We start from the raw sequence: 24,613 nt of genomic DNA, 5'->3' as shown, positions 1-24,613 counted from the left end.
GGCAGCGGATCTAGGTAGATATTCTAATGAGTTAATACGGAACCTACGTACACCGGAAAAAGTTAATTCCAGTTTCGAACACCAGGTGTAAATTTGGTGCTGCGAATGCAAGAAAGATGCGTACAAATGTTTGCTTATGTGGTGGATTAGGAACGGGATGTCGGCAGAAAAGGTCAAACAAGTAAAAAGGACATAATGTTGATTTTGTTACTAACTGCCGCTCACACAATTTGTTCAGTACGAGCACAGGAGACGTCGACTATATGTTGGAATCATCAAACGACGTGATCAACAGTTTGTCACAGCAGTTCCGGTAGAATCTGAGCAACGCATTCCTGTATATTTGCCTCCACATGAGGTTGAGATTGAAGGTACCCCTGATAAACGCGATCTTTTACATAGCGCCAGAACCAAAACGCATATGGATTCATATCAGGTGATTCTGCAGTCCAAGAATCTGGAAAACCTCTCGAGATAACAAGTTCGTGGAAGTTTGCATCAAACTGATGTTTCACTGGACAGCAGATGTTGCCTCATCTTGCATGAAAACAATAGTTTCCACACGTTTGCTTTCTTCCAAATAAGGTATCACGAGCTGCAAAAAGTGTCGATAACTTGCAGACTTCACGGTACGCTTGGAATGCCGTCCAGATGTACTCTCTTCAAAGGAAAACGGACCGACAATAGAGGTGCTTGTGAATACATACCACACAGTCAACTATAACTAGTGTAATGACTCTTCGTGCGCAATGAGCAGTTTAATAGTACCAGAAATTCGGCAGTTCTGCGTATTCATTGCACCCTGTAGCGTAAAATGTGCCTCATCGCTCGACAACATATGTTGTTGTTGTTGTGATCTTCAGTCCTGAGACTGGTTTGATGCAGCTCTCCATGCTACTCTATCCTGTGCAAGCTGCTTCATCTCCCGGTACCTACTGCAACCTACATCCCTTTGAATCTGCTTAGTGTATTCATCTCTTGGTCTCCCTCTACGATTTTTACCCTCCACGGTGCCCTCCAATACTAAATTGGTGATCCCTTGATGCCTCAGAACGTGTCCTACCAACCGGTCCCTTCTTCTAGTCAAGTTGTGCCACAAACTCCTCTTCTCCTCAACCTTGTTCAATACCTCCTCATTAGTTATGTGATCTACCCATTTAATCTTCAGCATTCTTTTGTAGCACCACATTTCGAAAGCTTCTATTCTCTTCTTGTCCAAACTATTTATCGTCCATGTTTCACTTCCATACATGGCTACACTCCATACGTATACTTTCAGAAACGACTTCCTGACACTTAAATCAATACTCGATGTTAACAAATTTCTCTTCTTCAGAAACGCTTTCCTTCCCATTGCCAGTCTACATTTTATATCCTCTCTGCTTCGACCACGATCGGTTATTTTGCTCCCCATATAGCAAAACTCCTTTACTACTTTAAATCTCTCATTTCCTAATCTAATTCCCTCAGCACCACCAGACTTAATTCGACTTGATGTTCATCTTATATCCTCCATTCAAGACACTGTCCATTCCGTTCAACTGCTCTTCCAAGTCCTTTGCTGTCTCTGGCAGAATCACAATGTCATCGGTGAACCTTGAAGTTTGTATTTCTTCTCCATGGATTTTAATACCTACCCCGAATTTTGTTTTTTTTTTTTTTGTTTCCTTCACTGCTTGCTCAATACACAGACTGAATAACATCGGGGAGGGGCTACAACTCTGTCTCACTCCCTTCCCAACCACTGCTTCCCTTTCATGTCCCTCGACTCTTATAACTGCCATCTGGTTTCTGTACAAATTGTAAATAGTCTTTCGCTCCCTGTATTTTACCCCTGCCATCTTCAGAATTTGAAAGAGAGTATTCCAGTCAACATTGTCAAAAGCTTTCTCTAAGTCTACAAATGCTAGAAATGTAGGTTTGCCTTTTCTTAATCTAGCTTCTAAGATAAGTCGTAGGGTCAGTATTGCCTCACGTGTTTCCATATTTCTACGGAATCCAAACATCTTCCCCGAGGTCGGCTTTTACCAGTTTTTCCATTCGTCTGTAAAGAATTCGCGTTAGTATTTTGCAGCTGTGACTTATGAAATGATAGTTCGGTAATTTTCACATCTGTCAACGCCTGCTTTCTTTGGGATTGGAATTATTATTTTCTTCTTCAAGTCTGCGGGTATTTCGCCTGTCTCATACATTTTGCTCACCAGATTGTAGAGTTTTGTCGGGACTGGCTCTCCCAAGGCTGTCAGTAGTTCTAATGGAATGTTGTCTACTCCCGGGGCCAAGTTTCGACTTAAGTCTTTCAGTGCTCTATCAAACTCTTCACGCACCATCGTATCTCCCATTTCATCTTCATGAACATCCTCTTCCCTTTCTATAACATTGCCCTCAAGTACATCGCCCTTGTATAGTCCCTCTATATACTCCATCCACCTTTCTGCTTTCCCTTCTTTGCTTAGAACTGGGTTTCCGTCTGAGCTCTTGATATTCATACAAGGGTCAGTATTGCCTCACGTGTTTCCATATTTCTACGGAATCCAAACATCTTCCCCGAGGTCGGCTTTTACCAGTTTTTCCATTCGTCTGCAAAGAATTTGCGTTAGTATTTTGCAGTTGTGACTTATGAAATGATAGTTCGGTAATTTTCACATCTGTCAACGCCTGCTTTCTTTGGGATTGGAATTATTATTTTCTTCTTCAAGTCTGCGGGTATTTCGCCTGTCTCATACATTTTGCTCACCAAAGGTGCTCTCCAAAGGTCTCTTTAATTTTCCTGTAGGCAGTATCTATCTTACCCCTAGTGAGATAAGCCTCTACATCGTTACATTTGTCCTCTAGCCATGCCTGCTTAGCCATTTTGCACTTCCTGTCAATCTCATTTTTGAGACGTTTGTATTCCTTTTGCCTGCTTCATTTACTGCATTTTTATGTTTTCTTCTGTCAGCCAAGGATTTCTACTAGCCCTCGTCTTTTTACCTATTTGATCCTCTGCTGCCTTCACTACTTCATCCCTCAAAGCTACCCATTCTTCTTCTACTGTATTTCTTTCCCCCATTCTTGCCAGTTGTTCCCTTATGCTCTCCCTGAAACTCTGTACAACCTCTAGTTTTATCAGTCTGTCCAGGTCCTATCTCCTTAAATTTCCACCTTTTTGCAGTTTCTTCAGTTTTAATCAACAGTTCATAACCAATAGACTGTGGTCAGAATCCACATCTGCCCCTGGAAATGTCTTACAATTTAAAACCTGGTTGCTAAATCTCTGTCTTACCATTATATAATCTATCTGAAATCTGTCAGTATCTCCAGGCTTCTTCCATGTATACAACCTCCTTTTATGATTCTTGAACCAGTTGTTAACTACAACATATGGTCTCGCTAATTGCCATCAACGCCTGTTAGTGACAGAACCCGAAGAGCAAGTTCAGATCATTGCTGCGGATCATGAGCTTGCCGTTGCCGCACCGTCTGGGTCTGTTACGGGTACCAGTGTAAAATAGAGCGCAAAACTTTCCGTACTGTTGACCATGGGATGGACAGTTCTCGTGACACTGCACAAGCCCTAGAACTACCTGTGGAGCGCGCTGCATGGTCGGTTACAGTAACAGCAACTTCGTCAATGACTTCCACTGAGATAGAATGTCTTCCTCTTCCAGGGGCCACACCACGCTTGCCCCTGTTTTCGACGCTCATTATCATCTTATTTCCATTATCATCTTCTTAAAAACTTTTAATGATGTAGGCCTCTCCTCTGACCTTTCAGTCGGCAATCCCCCTGCAATGTTGCACTGCAATTGCAGCCGTTCACACAAAACAGGTTCAATAACAGCGCAAAGTCTCTCTTATCGATATCTGAACTGTTCACTCAGGTTATGAGTTGTCAAATGACAGCGGCGATGTCATAACATCACCGAAATCGTGTACAGCGACAGATTTACACCCAATGTCGAAACTCTGAACTCATTTTTCGCAGCGTAAATCTGTCGCTCATGAAGGAATTAGCATATTTACCACGTTTCGCTGCCATAATATAATTAAGCTCTCACCGTGAGTAGCTGCACTTTAATTATAACCACCAGGGGATCAGACAGAACGTTATGACTACCGACCTACTGTCGCTAGAAACCCGCCAAGTCGATAGCAGCGTCACTTGGCGACGAATAACTGCTGGTCAGACTCAAGTACGGTGCATGTAGTAACAGTGAGCGTGATGCCCATGAGCAGAATAGGGAAGGCGCGATATCTATCTGAGTTGACTGAAGCTAGATTGTGATGGCCCAGAGGCTCGGTACGAGCATTTCGGATGTTGCATGAGTTGTCGTGTGTTCGAGGAATGCTGCGGTGAGTGTCTTCAAAAAGTGCCTAAACCAATGTGAAACCACGTCCAGACGTCGTGGGGTGGAGCGGTCACCTCTTATTACGCAAGTCGATCGTCGTAGGCTGGGCCGACTGGTAAAAAGAATGACCAGCGAACTGTGGAGCAATTAACATCAGACTTTAATACTGGTCAGAGTACAAGTGCGTCTGAACATAAACGCTCTGAACACTGATAACAATGGGCCTCCACAGCTAACGACCCATGCCTGTGCCAATGTTAAACACCACGACGTAGGCAACTACGACTGAAATCGGCAAATGACCATCGGCACTGGCCGTTGCCGCTGTGGAAGAGCGTTGCATGGTTTAATGAATATTGACACCTTTTTCATGATCCTAATGGGAGGATGCGTTCCTTCGTTTTCCATGGCAACGGCTCCTCTCTACTGCAGGACGGAGACAAGCTGGCGGAGACTCCATTATGCTCTGGGGAACATTCATGTCGGCAACAATGGGTCCAGCAGAGCTCGGGAAAAGCGCCATGGCGGCCAAGGAGTATCGTACACTGGCTGAAGGCCGCGTACAACCCCCTCATGACTATTTCGTTTCCCGACAGCAGTGGCATTCTTCAATAAGATAATGCTCCGTCTCACAAGACCTGAAGTGTGATGGAGTGGTTTCAGGAACACAGGGGTGAGTTCCTATTGATGTTACGCCACCCAACTCGCCAAATCTGAACCTGATAAAACACATCTGGGGTGTGATGAACGTGTTGCCAGAGTCCCACCACCCTGGAATTTACGGGAATTACGTGACTTGTGTGTGTAGATGTGGTGCCAACTCCCTCCAGTGTCCAAGACCCCATTGCTTCCATGCCGCAACGCATCGCCGATGTTATCCATGCCAAATGTGAACATACTGGCCATTAGGTAGATGGTCATAATATTATTGTTGATCAATGTACGTAAGATCTATATCTCCTCCGAAAACACTGGACCGTTTTCAAACAGACTTGTTTTTTAACTGGAAAGAGATTAGGGAGGGAGTGACGTACAAGGCATGGATTATGTTACTCTAAGCATCGACTATAAGGCCATGAGTACACGGAGATGAGGAGATAAAAGGTGACGGTTGACAATCAACCAATGAACTGCCACATGACACCATGCTGGCTAACAAGGAAGTCGACACGTCACACCATCCCCACACGAGCCTCCAGAGCCTTCATGCTCTGGGGCCGATTCCATCATGTTGTGAGATGTAATGGTTTACCACCGCGTCTCCCCCCCCCCCCCCCCCCTCCTCCCCGCCGGAAATGGCCAGTTTCCTAGGTGTACTAGTTGTGATTACACTCAGTCAGATCGGTACTGAAGTTTGTTCAAATGGCTCTGGGCACTATGGGACTTAACATCTGAGGTCATCAGTCCCCTAGACCTTAGAACTACTTAAACCTAACTAACCTAAGGACATCACACACATCCATGCCCGAGGCAGGATTCGAACCTGCGACCGTACCGGTAGCGCGGTTCCAGACTAAAGCGCCTAGAACCGCTCGGCCACCACAGCCGGCACTGAAGTTTATATTTGTGATTTATGTGTAATAATAAACGTAAAATATGTTATCACCCTTCCCTGTTTTAATAATTCCATTATCACATTTTGGCATCTAGCGCTTAACCATTCCATCCCATTAGCGTAATATCACCTCTATTCACTACAGCAAATTCAAGTAAACTCGAATCAGACATATCGCAAATAGCTTAAAGTGAAAAGGGGACAGAATAGAGCTAAAAAATCCTGACAGACTACAAGTTTGAGGCAAACTGTCATTAAAGCTTATTCCAAATACTCTGAGTGTGAAAAATAAACAGGCCGGCCGCGGTGGCCGATCGGTTCTAGGCGCTGCAGTCCGGAACCGTGCGACCGCTACGGCCGCAGGTTCGAATTCTGCCCTGGGCATGGATGTGTGTGATGTCCTTAGGTTAGTTAGGTTTACGTAGTTCTAAGTTCTAGGGGACTGATGACCGTAGATGTTAAGTCCCATAGTGCTCAGAGCCATTTGAACCATTTATCACACTTTCAAATAACTTATGAAAACACGTCTGGATTAAGTCCTCGACAACCGCCGCTGTTCGACAGGTACATCTCTAGTCTTTTTCTTTTCAACTTTACTACAGATGACCGATACCTAGCCAATACTACCGTAAGGCCTGTCCTGTTGGTCTGACCGATCCGTGACGTATAACTGCAGATAACACAGCAGATACCCGCCTCATGTATAGCAAGATATAGTTTACAAGGACTGATCTTAGTGGTCGCAAAACCCACCGTCGTAAAAAGAACAATGTTGTTGGAAATGCTACCTGTGAAAGCTGTAGACTTACGCACCACTTCAGTATTCTCATCACTCACCCCATTAATGGTTATTTAGTAACACTCTCTCTAACTGTATCCATCCAAGAAGATGACTCCTTGTCTAGGAGAATCTTATCTGATTACTAATCGAAACATTCTGGTTTCGAACTCAGCACTGTTTAAATCTCAAATAACAGTTATCAGCAATCGGGTCCGAAAATTTTCAGTGGAGGAATCACCCTTGTTCTGTCAAGGACCTTGAAGGAGTGGACAGGGTTCAGGGAAACCTCTTGGCCTTGTGGAAGAAAAGCTACCCATAAAAGATGAAACAATCGGTGATTATCAACAGCATGAGTAAACAGACAGTAATGGAAAGAACTGAATTCAGACACATGAAGTGTGCCCGCAGTGTATTTGGCCTGTAATTGGGAAAGTGTTATGATGATTTCACATTCAAGATTCGTTGCAGATAATGACGTACGGCAGATCGTTCTCATCAGAATCGAAATCCAACCAACATCAACAAAAATAATTCAGATATATGTGCCGTTCGCGTACACATGCCGACGTCACAAGTTGAAGGTGACGACATAAGTGTATGGGAATTTTGAACAGGTAATTTAGTAAGCAAAGAAGAGTGATAATAATCCCAGAGTATTAAAAAATTGTTGTAGGGGAAGGAGTAGGAGTTCCTCGATAATATGGCTTGTAGCTGGAGGAAGAGGAGAGGAGAAAGATATTGTGTTTATCAGTAAACTTCAGCTAGCACTAGCAAATACACTGTTCAAAAATCCCAAGAGAGGGATTTGTACTTGTGAAAGGCTTGGAGGCACGAAAAGATTCCAGCTGGATTACATCATGGTTCGACAAAAACAGATATTAGATCGAAAGATACTGCAGGTGTCGGTACAGACTCGGCTCACAATTTAATAATGATGAAGAGTAGCTGAAATCTAGGAGACTCGTCCGGAAGACTCAGAATGCAAAGAAGAGAGACGCTGAAACAACCATTAATATCACACGAAGTAGCCTGATTTAAGTGGAACTGACATATCTACAAAAAGGCAGTCTCAGTTGGAGAGACAAACTTAGGTAGAAGGAAGTTAACTGCGAGGAGACCTTGGGGCACAGGACAATTAAGTCAGTTGATTATCGAAAAGGGGAAGTACAAAAAAGATCAACGACATTCAGAAGTTGAAAAATACAAGTTACTTTCGAGTTACACAAATAGGATGTGCAGAGAATCCATGGTGAAATGTCGCAGGGATACTGTGAAGACATTCCTCAAGGGGGAACAATAGGAATGGAAGACACAGAACGAAGTACTCGTGTTAAAAAGGGTTTAAGATAGGATTTGCAGCCTTTCTCTCCTCCTGTTCAGTCTGCACACCTAAGAAGCAATGACGGAAGTAAAGGATAGGTTCCACAGTGGGTTTAAAGTTCAGGGTGAAACGATATGAGTGGTATGATACACTGATGGCATTACTATCCTTAGTGAGAGTGACGAAGTACAAGAGGAAGTGTTGAATGGAATAGAGAGACTGACGTGTATAAAATATTAATTGAGAGTTAACCGATGGCAGACCAAAGCAATGAGGAGTAGCTGAAATAATGTAACAATAAACTTAACATCAAAAATGGGGTCCCTGAATAGACGAAGTGCAAGAAATCTGCTGTCTTGGGATTAAAATGGCATATGATGGACGAAGGAAAGAGGAAAACAAAAGCCGATTAGCAGAGGCAGAGAAAGCATCCTTGGCCAAAACAAATCTGCTGGTATGTGAGCAGGAAATTTCTGATAACGTTCCTTTGGAACACACCATTGTATGGTAATGAATCATGGACTGTGCAGAAACCAGAAAGGAGATTCGACGCGTTAGATATGTGGTATTAAAAATTCCATGCCCTAATAAGGAATGAGCAGGTTCTCCGAATAACTGGAGAAGAAAGTGTCATATGGAAAAGACTGAAGAGAAGAGGTGATAGGACCTGTGTTAGGACAATAGAGAAGAAGGTCCATGGTACTAGGGGCAGTTGTTAACGGTAAAAACTGCTAGTGAAGACGGAGATTGGACTAAATCCAACAAATTAGGACATAGTGTGGAAGTGCTGCACTGAGATGAAAAGTTTGTCAGAAGAGAAGAATTCGTGGCGGGCCGCATGGAACCTGAAAAAAAGATATCCATTCCTTCTGAGAGGACGTGTGCCCTCTTCAGCAATGTACGAAGTACAATTGCATTTGGGACAGTGGTGAACTAGTTCCCAATCGAATATGGGCAGTCACTGGGGATTTTGCTGAGACGCTTTCCCGTGAGTTATTTGCATATTATTTAGTTGACTGTACTTGAACACTTAAAATATATACAAAATGATATTAAATCATCCGATTAAACTGGAATCTCGGGGCATCTCAAGGCAGAAAACCTTTTCTGCAAGAATTACATTGTATCCCTCTTCCCATGGTCATACTTTCACAACAGATTTGAGTGAAAGCTTATGAAACTATACAGCAATTTGTGTCGTCCGTTCAGAGTCCGGCGTTTTGAATTTCTTGAAAAGGCTACGAAGCAGTTTAAACGGAATAATTTCTTTAGTACCACATTATCAGTGATGGGTAAATCTTCTACGCGGCCCTTTGTCAGCGGTGAAATTAAGCTGTCGAGTAAAATTTATGGAAGTAATTGGGGCATCGTTTCCTAGCAGTGATGTTATAGCCCGTCAGTCGCTATTCTCACATATTTTGGGTGCTGCCAAAAACGGTGGTTGCGATGGGCGAAGAGAAGTTTTGTGCAGAAGTTCGTTTTTTTATCATTTTATTTAACGTTTTTGGCACTGCTCCTCTTACCTTCACACACGGAATTGGAAAACTTCTTGTGGCCACGATAGGAAAGTTGTACAATATTTTACTATTGGCAATGCTGACAGTTGCAGTATTCTATGAATTCAGTTTATCGACAATTGAAGTTTACGAGACAAATCTTCTGTTAAAGACTGTTCACACCTGCAATATGTTTCTTGTTGTTCTTCCAGCATTCGTCACAATTCTACGAAGCTCAGTTTTGCGACAAATACACGTCGACGAGATAACCAGCAAATTTTTCTGCGTTGATGCATTTCTGTATAAGAATACCGAAAAGGAAGATACTGCTTTTGCCACTGTTATGCGTCGATTGGTTGTTGGAGTGATCATTTACTTATCATTTTCGTATATCCTGACGTCGTACTACTATAAACGCCTTTCTTATTTCGTAACAGTTCAGCATTTCTGTTATGTGACAAGAAGTGTGGTAATTCTGCAGTTTTTTTTCCCTTAACGTTAAACTGCACAGAAGGTTTAAACAGTTGAACAGACGTATGCTCCTGGTTCTGAACATATCTACAGAGGGTGAGCTTGATTATATAATATCATCTGTGATAAAAAATTATTCGAGAAATACTGCAGCCCATATTTATAACGAGATAAATCCATCGGAGCAACATGAATTCTTACGCAGGAAAAGATTAGAAATACGCACAAAGCAAAACGCTTACTCACCTATACAACTGGTACTAAAATGCGACAGCTGTTTTCAGTTCGACGAGCTACGGAAGGTACATCATATTCTTTGCGCCTTGGCTAGAGGTATCAATGCAGCATACGGTGTACAAAATCTATCAGAAGTAACGACGTCATTTTTGAATATTGTTGTAAACATTTTCTTGGCATCAACAGATTTGCTGTATCTAGGAACAGTCTGGTTTGTTGAATCTAAAGTAGAGAGTGTGTTTCGCGTTTTGCCGTATGTACTGATGTCAGTGTGGCGCTTGTTAATCATAGTGTACAGTTGTGAAGTGGTCGTCAAGGAGGCAAACCGCACATAACAGCTGGTCAATAAGCTTCTGCTGCTGAAACCACTTGGCAGATGCGGTCACTGCAAAAGATTGCAGAGTTTTTCCCACGAGATGGCTCACACTCGACTTCATTACAACGCTTTAGGACTTCTCTCGATTGACCGAGTACTGCTGACCAATTGTGTGGCCACCTTGTCGACCTTCTTCGTGATCCTTATCCAGTTTGGCTTGTCTGTAAACAGAAAGACGTAGAGGAACACATGAAGTTAGCAAGCTGACAGTGAATAACAAAGTGTGTTCACAGAGTATTGAAAGTTGAATGAATATCTACAGCCCAACTACCACCATTATTGTATTTAATATCTCAATACTATTTGTATTAAAATTAGCTAAACTGTACCATTTCTGTATTTTCAACTGGCATGTACCTATTGCTTAAATGTCCTTATCAATAAATGAAATTTTTATTTTCTTAACTTTTGCCACATACGTAACTGGATGCAGCAGGTATGAGCCATCATCAGTCAGTGCTTAGTGACGATTATTTTTCTTATCCCTCTTGGCGTCACAATTAGTAAGGGAAGGAAGTTTCCTTCCCAGTCTCTATTTAAACTGTGTAAACCTTGTTCTATACGTGTTCGTGTTTTATCTGCTTCTTGTCATCTGGAGACAGAGACAGGAAAATGGCTGGTTTTAGCTGCTAAAAGTTATGAAAATCACATAAAATTCGAACTCACCGGCATGTGTACCAGACCATTATCATCATCGTTTTCAAGGATTTGCCCTCTTGGTCTGTGCCACTTCAGAACTGCTTAGCCCGTCTCTTTAAATGGCGTCCAATTTTTCTCTTTCGTACTGGATTACATACACACCTCAAAAAAGTTTTGCACCTCCCCAGTTCCCAGAACTCCTGAAGATAGACGTTGATTGTGGATATTGTATCAAAGACACAGTCCATTTGACTGTTCAGATATGTCACTAAACCCGCCCAAAGATGTAAACAACCATGCATGAGCAGCGCCTATTAGACGGAGGGGTTACGACAGCCACTCATTTCACCAGGAAGGTGGTACACAGCACGTGTTGTCTGTAGATGGTCAATACCGCGGTTCGATTGAGACCGCATTGTTACTTTGTGCCAGGAAGGGCTCTTAACAAGGAAAGTGTCCGGGCGTCTCGGAGTGAACCAAAGCGATATTGTTCAGACATGGAGGAGACACAAAAAGACAGGAACTGTCGATGACATGCCTCGCTAAGGTCGCCCCAAGGGCTACTACTGCGGTGGATGACCGCTACCTACGGATTATGTCCTGGAGGAACCTCTACAGCAACGCCACCATGTTGAATAATTCTTTTCGTGCAGCCACAGGAGGTCGAGGTACGACACAATCTGTGTGCAACAAGCTGCATGATGCGCAACTTCACTCCCGACGTCCATGGCGAGGTCCATATTTGCAACCACGACACCACGCAGCGCGTTACAGATGGGCCCAACGACATGTCAAATGGACCGCTCAGGATTGGCATCACGTTCTCTTCATCGATGAGTGTCGCATATGTCTTCAACCAGACAATCGTCGATGACGTGTTTGCAGACAACCCAGACAAGCTGAATGCCTTAGACACTCTGTCCAGCGAGTTCAGCAAGTTAGAAGGTCCCGGTTGTTTTGGCGTGGCATTATGTGGGACCGACGTACGCTGCTAGTGATCATGGAAGGCACCGTAGCGGCTATATGATACGTGAATACCGTCCTCCAACCGATAGCGCAACCATATCGGCAGGATATTGGGGAGGCATTCGTCTTCATGGACGACAATTGGCGCCCCCAACGTGCACACCTTGTGAATGACTTCCTTCAGAATAATATCGCTGGACTAGAGCGGCCAGCATGTGCTCCAGACACGAACCCTGTCGTACATGCCTGGGATAGACTGAAAAGGGCTGTTTGTGGACGACGTGACCCACCAACCACTCTGATGGATCTTCGCCGAATCGTCGTTGAGGAGTGGGACAATCTGGACCAATAGTGCCTTGATGAACTTTTGGATAGTATGCCACGACTAATACAGGCATGCATCAATGCAAGAGGACGTGCTACTGGGTATTAGAGGTACTGGTGTGTACGGCAATATGGCCCACGACTTCTGAAGGTCTCGCTGTATAGTGGCTCAACATGCAATGTGTGGTTTTCCTGAGCAATAAAAAGGGCGGAAATGTTGTTTATGTTTATCTCTATTGCAATTTTCGGTATAGATTCCGAAACTCTCGGAACTGGGGTGATGCAAAAGTTTTTTTTTTATGTGTGTAGTATTCCAGCTTTAGTTATCCTATTGTTAAGCGTACTATGGACACTTTCTTTCCATTTCATTCCGTATTTCTCAGTTACAGTTGTACTGGGTTCAATATTTACTTTCTGTCTAATATCAGCGTTACTTTCACGGTCCAGTAATGGCTACCCTTCGGTGAATTGGAGGAATTTCATTTCTGACTATTCATTTCGCTTCTTTACAACATAAAGCTCTTACTTTGTAAATTTTATTTAATGTTTCCTTCTAAATTAAATATTCATTATCTTTTGATGTAATGTGTGTGGTTCCATAGTCATGTCTGTATCTGTCTAGACCATGGGTCACCGATCAGTGGCAGGATGTGTCTGATCCCTCTGAATCCAGTGCAAGACTGTATGCCACAGCTCAGAATGCGATCTAAAGAGAGTAATTATTATCATAATAAATTCGAACAAGATAGTGATATGTAAAGTATTGCTTTCCTTATATGTTGCGGTATATTAAGGTAATACGATTTAGTAACTTAATAGGTTTTTGCTTTAATACCTCTGCCCTAGATTTTTTTTCTAAACTCAAATGTTTTATAAGCTCACCAGACAAAAATTAGTCCCCCCTCCCTCTCCCCCCCCCCCCCCCAAAGAAGCATTACGAGAATCGTTTAATACCGTGTAAATCTGTCCTGGACTTGATAACCATCTGGATTCTGTTGGAAGTGAGTCTACAAGGTTGTGCAGGTATGTCGCATTCTGACTAAGCCAACCGCTGGATATTTGATTGTGCACTTCCATCAATTTGAGGGGATACTGACGTCGGTGGTTTAGCCGTTGTTCGAACATGTCCCACAGGTTTGCTGTGTGGTCCATGTCAGATGACACTGCCTACCCGGCTAGCCGTGCGGTCTAACATGCTGCTTCCCGAGCGGGAAGGCGTGCCGGTCTCCGGTATCGAGGTCCGGTGTGCCAGCCATCCTGTGGATGGTTTTTAAAGTGGTTTTCCATCTGCCTCAGCGAATGTGTGCTGGTTCCCCTTATTCTGTCTCAGTTTTGTAACATAAACTACGACCAGCTTAGAAGTGATGACACTTTCTGCAGGAGATGACCATCATTTTGTAGGACACTGCTCAAGCACATACAGTGCAAGCTATTACTGATTTGTTTGACTGATGAGGCTGCTAAGTGCTATTCCACCTACTGCACTCCCCTGACTTAAGCCATCGTGAGTTCAACTCGATTTCTAAACTGAAGGAAACACTTCACAAAATTCGCTTCAGAACTGCTGCAAATTCGTCGGGCAATACATGGCGGCGCTCAAACTGTCAACGCACCTGGCACTGCTAAGAGTATCCTACGACTTCGACATCGCTGGCAACGGGTACTACACAATCCTGGTGACTACTTTGAAGGTCAGTAAAACTTTGAAACACGTATCTATTTTGTACGAGCTGTAAATATGAGGGTGGGTCAAATGAAAACCTTAAATATTTTTTTAAGTATTATTTATTGTGCAGAAGTGGTACAAAGCTGTATCACTTGTCAACATAATCTCCACCACGCTCAATGCAAGTCCTGCAGCGCTTACAAAGTACATAAATTCCTTTAGAAAAAAATTCTTTTGGTAGTCCACGCAACCATTCATGCACCGTGTGGCGTACCTCTTCATCAGAACGGAACTTCTTTCTTCCCATTGCGTCTCTGAGTGATACAAACATATGGTAATCACTTGGGGCAGGGTCTGGTGAGTATGGTGGATGAGGAAGACACTCAAAATGCAGGTCTGTGATTGTTGCACTGTTGTACAGGCAGTGTGGGGCCTTGCATTGTCATGTTGCAAAAGGACACCCGCTGACAGAATTCCACGTCACTTTGATTTGATTTCACGTCGCGGATGATTTTTTAAGAGATCTGTGTATGATGCACTAGTGACAGTGGTCCCCAAGGCATGTAATGCTCCAAAATGACAACTTTTTCGTCCCAAAAGAGAGTCAGCATAACCTTCTCTGCTGATGGTTCTGTTCGAAACTTCTTTGGTTTTTGTGATGAGGAATAGCGCCATTCCTTGCTTGCTCCCTTCGTTTCCGGTTGGTGGAAGTGAACCCAGGTTTAGTCCAAAGTAACGATTCTTGCAAGGAAGCCATCACCTTCTCGTTCAAAGCGCTGAAGCAGTTCTTCAGCCGGCCGCAGCGGCCGAGCGGTTCTAGGCGCTTCAGTCTGGAACAGCGTGACCGCTACGGTCGCAGGTTCGAATCCTGCCTCGGGCATGGATGTGTGTAATGTCCTTAGGTTAGTTAGGTTTAAGTAATTTTAAGTTATGGGGGACTGATGGCCTCAGATGTTAAGTCCGATAGTGCTCAGAGCCATTTGAACCATTGAAGTTCTTCACAAGCATCAACACGTCGTTCTCTCATTTCAGTAGTCACCTGCCGTGGCACTCATCTTGCAGGCACTTTGTGAAACTGGAGCACATCATGCACAAGGTGGTGTGCTGACCCATGACTAATCTGTAAACATGCTGCAATGTCATTCAGTGTCACTCGGCGGTTTTCCTTCACTATGGCTTCAACTGCTGTAATGTTCTGTGGAGTCACAACTCGTTGTGTCTGACCTGGACGGGGAGCATCTTCCACTGAAGTCACACCATTTGCGAACTTCCTACTCCATTCGTAGACTTGCTGCTGTGACAAACATGCATCATCGTATTGAACCTTCATTCAACGATGAATTTTAATAGGTTTCACACCTTCACTACGCAAAAACCAAATAACAGAACGCTGTTCTAAACTGGTGCAAGTCGCAAGTGGGGCAGCAATCTTTATACTGACACTGCGACGGTGTGTGTGCATCTGCAGTATTCTGCCACCTACAGGCCATTCTGCAAAAGTTGCCACTATTGAAGTTCCAACCCTCGTATGTCGGCTATTGCCGCGCAAACACTGTCTCCGCGTACAAATATATCATAATTACTCTATCGCGCAAATATTTGGTGTTACACCCGTCTGGTATGAGATATTCCTCCCCGGGAGTGGGTGGAGGGGGGGAGGGAGGCCGAAGCCGACAATAACCCTGGGTTAATTGGGGGGGGGGGGGGGGGGGGGGGAGCGGCGGTGAGGTGGACTGCTGTGTCCTGTTGTGGGGTTGGGAACCTCTGAGTGCTACGGTTCAATATACATACACTCACTCACACAGATGGCATTGCAGAAAAATCGAAAAGTATTGGGGAGGTGGACTATTAAGAAAACCACCCCCACTAACGTATTTGGAGTGATTCACTGCTTTCAGCAATTCCTGTCCGGTATGGAAGCGATTTTGTTTCACAAGCCTTGAGATGCATCTCCACTCCCTCAAGTCAGTATCTTTCTCCGACCACAATTCCGACATTGTGTTCGAGGCGTCGTGTGTTACGCCAATGCTTGTAGACACGTTGAACAATCCGCCGAGAAACACCAACAAATGCATCAACTTCACACACTTTATAGCCATGGGCCTATTTGCCACACTTTCAAGTCGTTACGTGTATCCTTGTTCACTTACAATGTTCACTTGAAAGATAAATATCTCACTGATCGCTACTGACTTATGCTGACGTAGAAGTAGTGCACGTGCTGTTGAGCACGTGATTCGAGCACTATATCATCTGTACAGGCTTAATAATTCGTCTTTGAGGAATACTATAAGCTACGGTCGACAATGTTCAGTTTTAAATCAGTTACTTGACAGTGTCCTCTTACAGATTTATATTATGCAGTGCCGCCTTCCAGTATATTGAGACTGATGCATCTGATCCAGATCACACGTTTATATGCTCTTGTGAGTCATTCTTGTTTTATTTTACCATTCGCTACCTATTTGCGAAGGTAGTAACCCACACAGAGGAAAATGAGGTGTGTTATTCTAAAAATTCACCTTGATATTTCTACACGAGTGTCCTTCTCACATCATTTCCTTGTTATTTTATCCAATAAATGTGATTGGGGTGAGTGGGTGTTAATTCCATAAGAATGCCAGTGTCTGCAGTTGACAGGTGCAGTTTTGCGAGCAGTGGGAGCGTCAGGCGGAGAGGCAGCGAAGATTAGCGTTAATGTAAGTCAGGTGAATGAGCAGTGCACAGTTTCAGGTAGACGGGAGGGACCATGGTCACCTCTGGGTGCCTCCTTGCCGCTGGAAAGTGGTCTCTGTTCGTTCAGTACGGCACTCTGTTGATGGGATGTTGCTGGGACTTGATAAGAACAGGAGTCCTTTGGACAGTCTCTGGATAGTAGCTTGGAACGTACTTTGTGTATAACATTTAACTATCTTAATTTCAGCCTTTTGGATTTTAAGGGCAAATTGTGTTACAGTAGGACATATTCTGGAGATGGGATTTATCATTATTTTTCCTCTTTTTTTGGCGAATACGTTGTGTGGATATGAACTGACCACAACGTGTGGTGCAGTACAAAGAAACGTCTTTCTCTCGTGTAGTTAGTTAAGTGAGTTTTCATTGTGTAAAGCAAATTTGTATAACGTAATTGTGAGGAGCATAGCGTTAACTTGTTCATCTGTCAAGAAATAGAAGTTATAGTGCTCTCTTTACTACCGAGAGCCAGTATGAATCCTACCCCAAACTCAGCAAAGAAGATTTAGCTCATCCCTGAGCACAAACCTAACCACAAAGAAATCTGTTAAACTCCACAATCCAAAAAAAAAGGAAAGTAATCCTCACAAGCAGGTATTCGGTCTACTTAGTGAAATAAGATCCAACCAGTGATTGGCAAGGAACTGAATTCTGACGTTCTTTGAGTGTCACGCAGGTGAACACGCTGCTATGCATGCAAATAATGTCCCCTCCACAAAAAATTTATATGTAAAATAGGAAAATTGCAAACCACAAAATATCCATTAAATTGTACAACACAAGAATGACAATAATAATATACACATGTATATTCATTCCACCCGCAAATTTGTGTGTATACAGTGATTCTCAAAGAATTAGGTTTCAGTGTACTTCGAATGACACACAGTCGAGAACACCATGCTTCGTATTTCTAGAGAAAAGTCAGATTACTTTTTACGAGTTTCTGGGACATGAAAGTAGGTTGTCCAACTAGCGTGTCACGTGAGCATTATTAGGCTTTACGTCGATTTCTCATTTAACTTTCAGAAAAAGCTTACCCCTTCAATGCATAAGTGTTATACAGGGTGTTTCAAAAATGACCGGTATATTTGAAACGGCAATAAAAACTAAACGAGCAGCGATAGAAATACACCGTTTGTTGCAATATGCTTGGGACAACAGTACATTTTCAGGCGGACAAACTTTCGAAATTACAGTAGTTACAATTTTCAACAACAGATGGCGCTGCAAGTGATGTGAAAGATATAGAAGACAACGCAGTCTGTGGGTGCGCCATTCTGTACGTCGTCTTTCTGCTGTAAGCGTGTGCTGTTCACAACGTGCAAGTGTGCTGTAGACAACATGGTTTATTCCTTAGAACAGAGGATTTTTCTGGTGTTGGAATTCCACCGCCTAGAACACAGTGTTGTTGCAACAAGACGAAGTTTTCAACAGAGGTTTAATGTAACCAAAGGACCGAAAAGCGATACAATAAAGGATCCGTTTGGAAAATTTCAACGAACTGGGAACGTGACGGATGAACGTGCTGGAAAGGTAGAGCAACCGCGTACGGCAACCACAGAGGGCAACGCGCAGCTAGTGCAGCAGGTGATCCAACAGCGGCCTCGGGTTTCCGTTCGCCGTGTTGCAGCTGCGGTCCAAATGACGCCAACGTCCACGTATCGTCTCATGCGCCAGAGTTTACACCTCTATCCATACAAAATTCAAATACGGCAACCCCTCAGCGCCGCTACCATTGCTGCACGAGAGACATTCGCTAACGATATAGTGCACAGGATTGATGACGCCGATATGCATGTGGGCAGCATTTGGTTTACTGAAGAAGCTTATTTTTACCTGGACGGCTTCGTCAATAAACAGAACTGCCGCATATGGGGAACCGAAAAGCCCCATGTTGCAGTCCCATCGTCCCTGCATCCTCAAAAAGTACTGGTCTGGGCCGCCATTTCTTCCAAAGGAATCATTGGCCCATTTTTCAGATCCGAAACGATTACTGCATCACGCTATCTGGACATTCTTCGTGAATTTGTGGCGGTACAAACTGCCTTAGACGACACTGCGAACACCTCGTGGTTTATGCAAGATGGTGCCCGGCCACATCGCACGGCCAACGTCTTTAATTTCCTGAATGAATATTTCGATGATCGTGTGATTGCTTTGGGCTATCCGAAACATACAGGAGGCGGCGTGGATTGGCCTCCCTATTCGCCAGACATGAACCCCTGTGACTTCTTTCTGTGGGGACACTTGAAAGACCAGGTGTACCGCCAGAATCCAGAAACAATTGAACAGCTGAAGCAGTACATCTCATCTGCATGTGAAGCCATTCCGCCAGACACGTTGTCAAAGGTTTCGGGTAATTTCACTCAGAGACTACGCCATATTATTGCTACGCATGGTGGATATGTGGAAAATATCGTACTATAGAGTTTCCCAGACCGCAGCGCCATCTGTTGTTGAAAATTGTAACTACTGTAATTTCGGAAGTTTGTCTGCCTGAAAATGTACTGTTGTCCTAAGCATATTGCAACAAACGGTGTATTTCTACCGCTGCTCGTTTAGTTTTTATTGCCGTTTCAAATATACCGGTCATTTGTGAAACACCCTGTAAGTGGAGGTTTCCGAATGTAATCTGATTTTTCTCTGGTAATATGAGGTATGGTGTGATCGACTGTGTGTCACTCAAACTACACTGAAACCTAATTCCTTGTGAATCATTGTATACATACAAATTTGCAGGTGGAATGAATGTTACGTGTGTATATTATTTTTTGTCATTTTTGAGTCGCAAAATTTAATAGATATTTCGTGGTTTGGGTACTCTTTCAGATTATGTGCAGTCCACCTCTAGTTCTTCGGTAAAGTGTCTGCACCTTCATTTTTCACATAATGCATCTGCAGTTTCCCCATTTTCCATTTAAATTTTTTGTGGAGGTGACGTTATTTGTAAGCATAACAGTGTATTCAGTTGTGTGGCACTCAAAGAACATCAGAATTCAGTTCCTTGCCAATCATTGGTTAGATCTAAATTCACTAAACAGTACGAATACCTGTCTGTGTGGATTATTTTTCTTTATTTTTGCATTGTGGAGTTCAACAGATTTTTCATGGTTAGGTACTTGCTCAGTAATGAGCTAAATATTCTTTGCTGAGTCTGGGGTAGGATTCATACTGGCTTTCGGCAGTTTAGACAGCACTATCACTCCTATTTCTTTACAGATGAAGAAGTGTGTAATTACATTTATCCTAGATCACTTGCCCCTTTGTTAACATATCCTAGCTCTGACTATCATTACTCAGCGTCGGAATGCAGTTAAATTTACATTTCCATAAAGTAGGGAACGTGCCTTTATAGTATATTAATAAGTATACCTTCATTATGCATATCTGATCTGTACATATTTTGTTTGATCAACAAATCATTCGGAACGAACACTAAAAAAAGACAGAGCCATATATATATATATGTATATATGTTACAGTCCTGTCCCATTCTTAATGTGTAAATGACGTAATAAGGAGGAATTCTTACAACTGAAACTGAGGGCGGCATTTGGGTCCTTGGATTAAATGATACATATAACGTACATTTATCTGCTGCATTCTGTTGATGTTATTACCAGACTTGTGTCTGGACCGGTATGCCAGCTGACAAATTATAACAAATTATTAAGATTGAGGTAGCTAATTATTTTATGGTGGGGTTGCAAATCAGATGCGCTCCACATCCCACCACTTGCCCAAATTTTTAGTTGAATGGGCCTTCAGTTTGCTCCACTTCCCAGGATATAGAATTTTATTCACATTAGTAACATTGTATGAGATGGTGCAACCTAGGATAGAGAGAGTTTCAGCGTGTAAAAATTTTCTCTGTGTGTTTTCTAATGTTGACTATCAACCTTTCATTAGTACGTCGTTTTAGGTTTCACTTAACTCTTCAAACGTAGCAACCTATCTCATTGCTCCAGCCTCCATCTAGTCATCTGGATATGTGTCGCACTACTCTCAGTTTTAATTTAATTGCAGTCATAAATTAAAGTATCTACCTCAGTCTCCTTACTAATCAATTTTATTGTTGTTGTATCTCTCGTTAATTCCCATTTCCAAACCTAAAAATCTCAGTTTCCATGTTAGATGTTTTTTATGTTTCAAAACAAATATTACTCGCTGATTGTAATCTTCCCGTTTCATATACACTCCTGGAAATGGAAAAAAGAACACATTGACACCGGTGTGTCAGAGCCACCATACTTGCGCCGGACACTGCGAGAGGGCTGTACAAGCAATGATCACACGCGCGGCACAGCGGACACACCAGGAACCGCGGTGTTGGCCTTCGAATGGCGCTAGCTGCGCAGCATTTGTGCACCGCCGCCGTCAGTGTCAGCCAGTTTGCCGTGGCATACGGAGCTCCATCGCAGTCTTTAACACTGGTAGCATGCCGCGACAGCGTGGACGTGAACCGTATGTGCAGTTGACGGACTTTGAGCGAGGGCGTATAGTGGGCATGCGGGAGGCCGGGTGGACGTACCGCCGAATTGCTCAACACGTGTGGCTTGAGGTCTCCACAGTACATCGATGTTGTCGCCAGTGGTCGGCGGAAGGTGCACGTGCCCGTCGACCTCGGACCGGACCGCAGCGACGCACGGATGCACGCCAAGACCGTAGGATCCTACGCAGTGCCGTAGGGGACCGCACCGCCGCTTCCCAGCAAATTAGGGACACTGTTGCTCCTGGGGTATCGGCGAGAACCATTCTCAACCGTCTCCATGAAGCTGGGCTACGGTCCCGCACACCGTTAGGCCGTCTTCCGCTCACGCCCCAACATCGTGCAGCCCGCCTCCAGTGGTGTCGAGACAGGCGTGAATGGAGGGACGAATGGAGACGTGTCGTCTTCAGCGATGAGAGTCGCTTCTGCCTTGGTGCCAATGATGGTCGTATGTGTGTTTGGCGCCGTGCAGGTGAGCGCCACAATCAGGACTGCATACGACCGAGGCACACAGGGCCAACACCCGGCATCATGGTGTGGGGAGCGATCTCCTACACTGGCCGTACACCACTGGTGATCGTCGAGGGGACACTGAATAGTGCATGGTACATCCAAACCGTCATCGAACCCATCGTTCTACCATTCCTAGACCGGCAAGGGAACTTGCTGTTCCAACAGGACAATGCACGTCCGCTTGTATCCCGTGCCACCCAACGTGCTCTAGAAGGTGTAAGTCAACTACCCTGGCCAGCAAGATCTCCGGATCTGTCCCCCATTGAGCATGTTTGGGACTGGATGAAGCGTCGTCTGACGCGGTCTGCACGTCCAGCACGAACGCTGGTCCAACTGAGGCGCCAGGTGGAAATGGCATGGCAAGCCGTTCCACAGGACTACATCCAGCATCTCTACGATCGTCTCCATGGGAGAATAGCAGCCTGCATTGCTGCGAAAGGTGGATATACACTGTACTAGTGCCGACATTGTGCATGCTCTGTTGCCTGTGTCTATGTGCCTGTGGTTCTGTCAGTGTGATCATGTGATGTATCTGACCCCAGGAATGTGTCAATAAAGTTTCCCCTTCCTGGGACAATGAATTCACGGTGTTCTTATTTCAATTTCCAGGAGTGTACATCCAAAGTTACATTTGTGAAAGTGGTTGTAGTTTACCAAAATACCCGAGATAATTTTTACCCCTTTATTTATTTTATGATACAACGATTGGTATACTTTTGGCCTGATGACATTCTAATTTAATTTTGTGCATCGAGTGTTTGCAAGTACACTGTATATCTGAACCATGCCAAGCACCCAGAAGGGGAAGACGAAATGAAATCAAACTTTATGGGTTGAGATGGTATGTGATGTTAATTAGTGATTACAAACTAGGCTCAAGTTTACGACGAACTTGAAAGTATGAGCACACTTATCTATATGAAGCTGCACAGTCCTCTGGCCTGAATGCATGCACTAGTTCCTTTGGAATGTGTGTGATAAAGTCGTTGTATCCTCTTCTGAGGCAACCTGGTTCAGGACTTGTAACTGGTGCTTGATATCCAGAGTACTGGCACTAGGACACGTTAATGTCCAAGGTTGTCCTACCCACAGTGTATCAGGGACAGATCTGGGGATCTTGTCGGCAATGGGAGCACCTCAACATCACACATAAAGTTGATAACACACGTTCCATGTATGAATGAGCATTGTCCTGCTGAAAAATAGCATCACAGTACTGTTGTAGGTGGGTTAACACATGACGACGCAGGACTATCTTGACATACAGTTCTGCTATCACATTTCCCTCAGTCGCTGCCAAGCTTGAGCTGAAGTCATACCCGATAGATCCCAACACCATAACACTGCTGTGCCTGTGCAAAACACTAGAAGAGTATGGTCTATCCACAAGTCGCTTCCAAACTCGAGACGATAGTCATCCAGTGTAATGGGACGCATTGCTGAATGCAATGTAAAGTCATTCTTCATGAGTCCATGCATCTCGATCACAGTACCACACCAAACATAGTCGTTTGTTATATGGTATTAATGGCAGCGTACGCAAGAGACCATAATGATCTAGTTGGGCTGCTTTTAGTCTCCATCCACTGACAGGCTAAGCACAGAATAACGTGGCAGGTAGATGTGCAGTCGTCAGCGCACACATGGGGAGAGTGGTAGTATTGGGGATTGCGGGCGGCATTGTAGGGGAAATGCCGGTAGCTAAAGATACCGTTCTAAACTGAAGCTGATCGTCTCATTACTTGAAAATATTAAGTGGATCCCCTCCTGGTTCACGCTTTCATGGTGAAGATTCAGAAAGATCTTCTACCACCTTTGCTTAAAGGCATTCAAGTGCAAATGCAACAAAAGTAGCGATTTATCTTCACCTTGCTTTTTAACAACCTGTAAGAAAATGGTCATGAGTGGCGAATTTTGAGTAAAACCAACATTTATCTTCTTTCCATTTTAAAATATATTTCTTTTACCGAAACACAGCAACGTTTATTCAGTGTCATCTCACGAACATTTTGTGCACACGCAATTCCGAGAGAATTCTGAAACAGTTATTTATCAAGAGGAACTTATGAAAAATAAGGTCAATAACTTATGGAAAACCACATTCTCAGTACGAAAATAAACGTGTAATGTCTTCACTTATTTTGTTCGAAAACCAAAAGTATATCTCGATCCACCATCGATAGTCCTTAAGAATTACATTCTTTCACAAAAAAATTTTATTGATTGGTGACTTCATGGAGTACTGTGTGCACAACGACCATATACGTGAAATTAGGAGGATGGTCAGCGTTGGCCGTAATATTGATGGTTTATTGACAGCAAAATCGATTTTCAATCGCATAATGATCATCTTGAGTGCTGTGGTGTAGAAATTAAACTCTTAGGCACTGGTATCAAGTTATTATCAGTAACCAAAGCTAAGAAACGGTCTTTTCTTAGCTTTGGTTACTGGTAATAACTTGATACCAGTGCCTAAGAGTTTAATTTGTACACCAAAACACTGAAGATGATCACTATGTGACTGAAAATCGGTTTTGCTATCAATAAACCATCAATATTACGGCCAACGCTGACCTTCTAATTTAAAAAAAAATTGTAGTTCATACAATAACACGGTAGATAATGAAGTTATGCGTAATAACCAACTGGCAAAATATTCTCCTCTTTTGTCTTGTCATTTCAATATTTCAAACCGTTTATGAAATATGAGGA

The sequence above is a fragment of the Schistocerca serialis genome, chromosome 5, assembly GCF_023864345.2.
Source record: "Schistocerca serialis cubense isolate TAMUIC-IGC-003099 chromosome 5, iqSchSeri2.2, whole genome shotgun sequence".
Lineage (NCBI taxonomy): Eukaryota > Metazoa > Arthropoda > Insecta > Orthoptera > Acrididae > Schistocerca > Schistocerca serialis.
Note: the sequence above shows the minus strand (reverse complement) of the source record.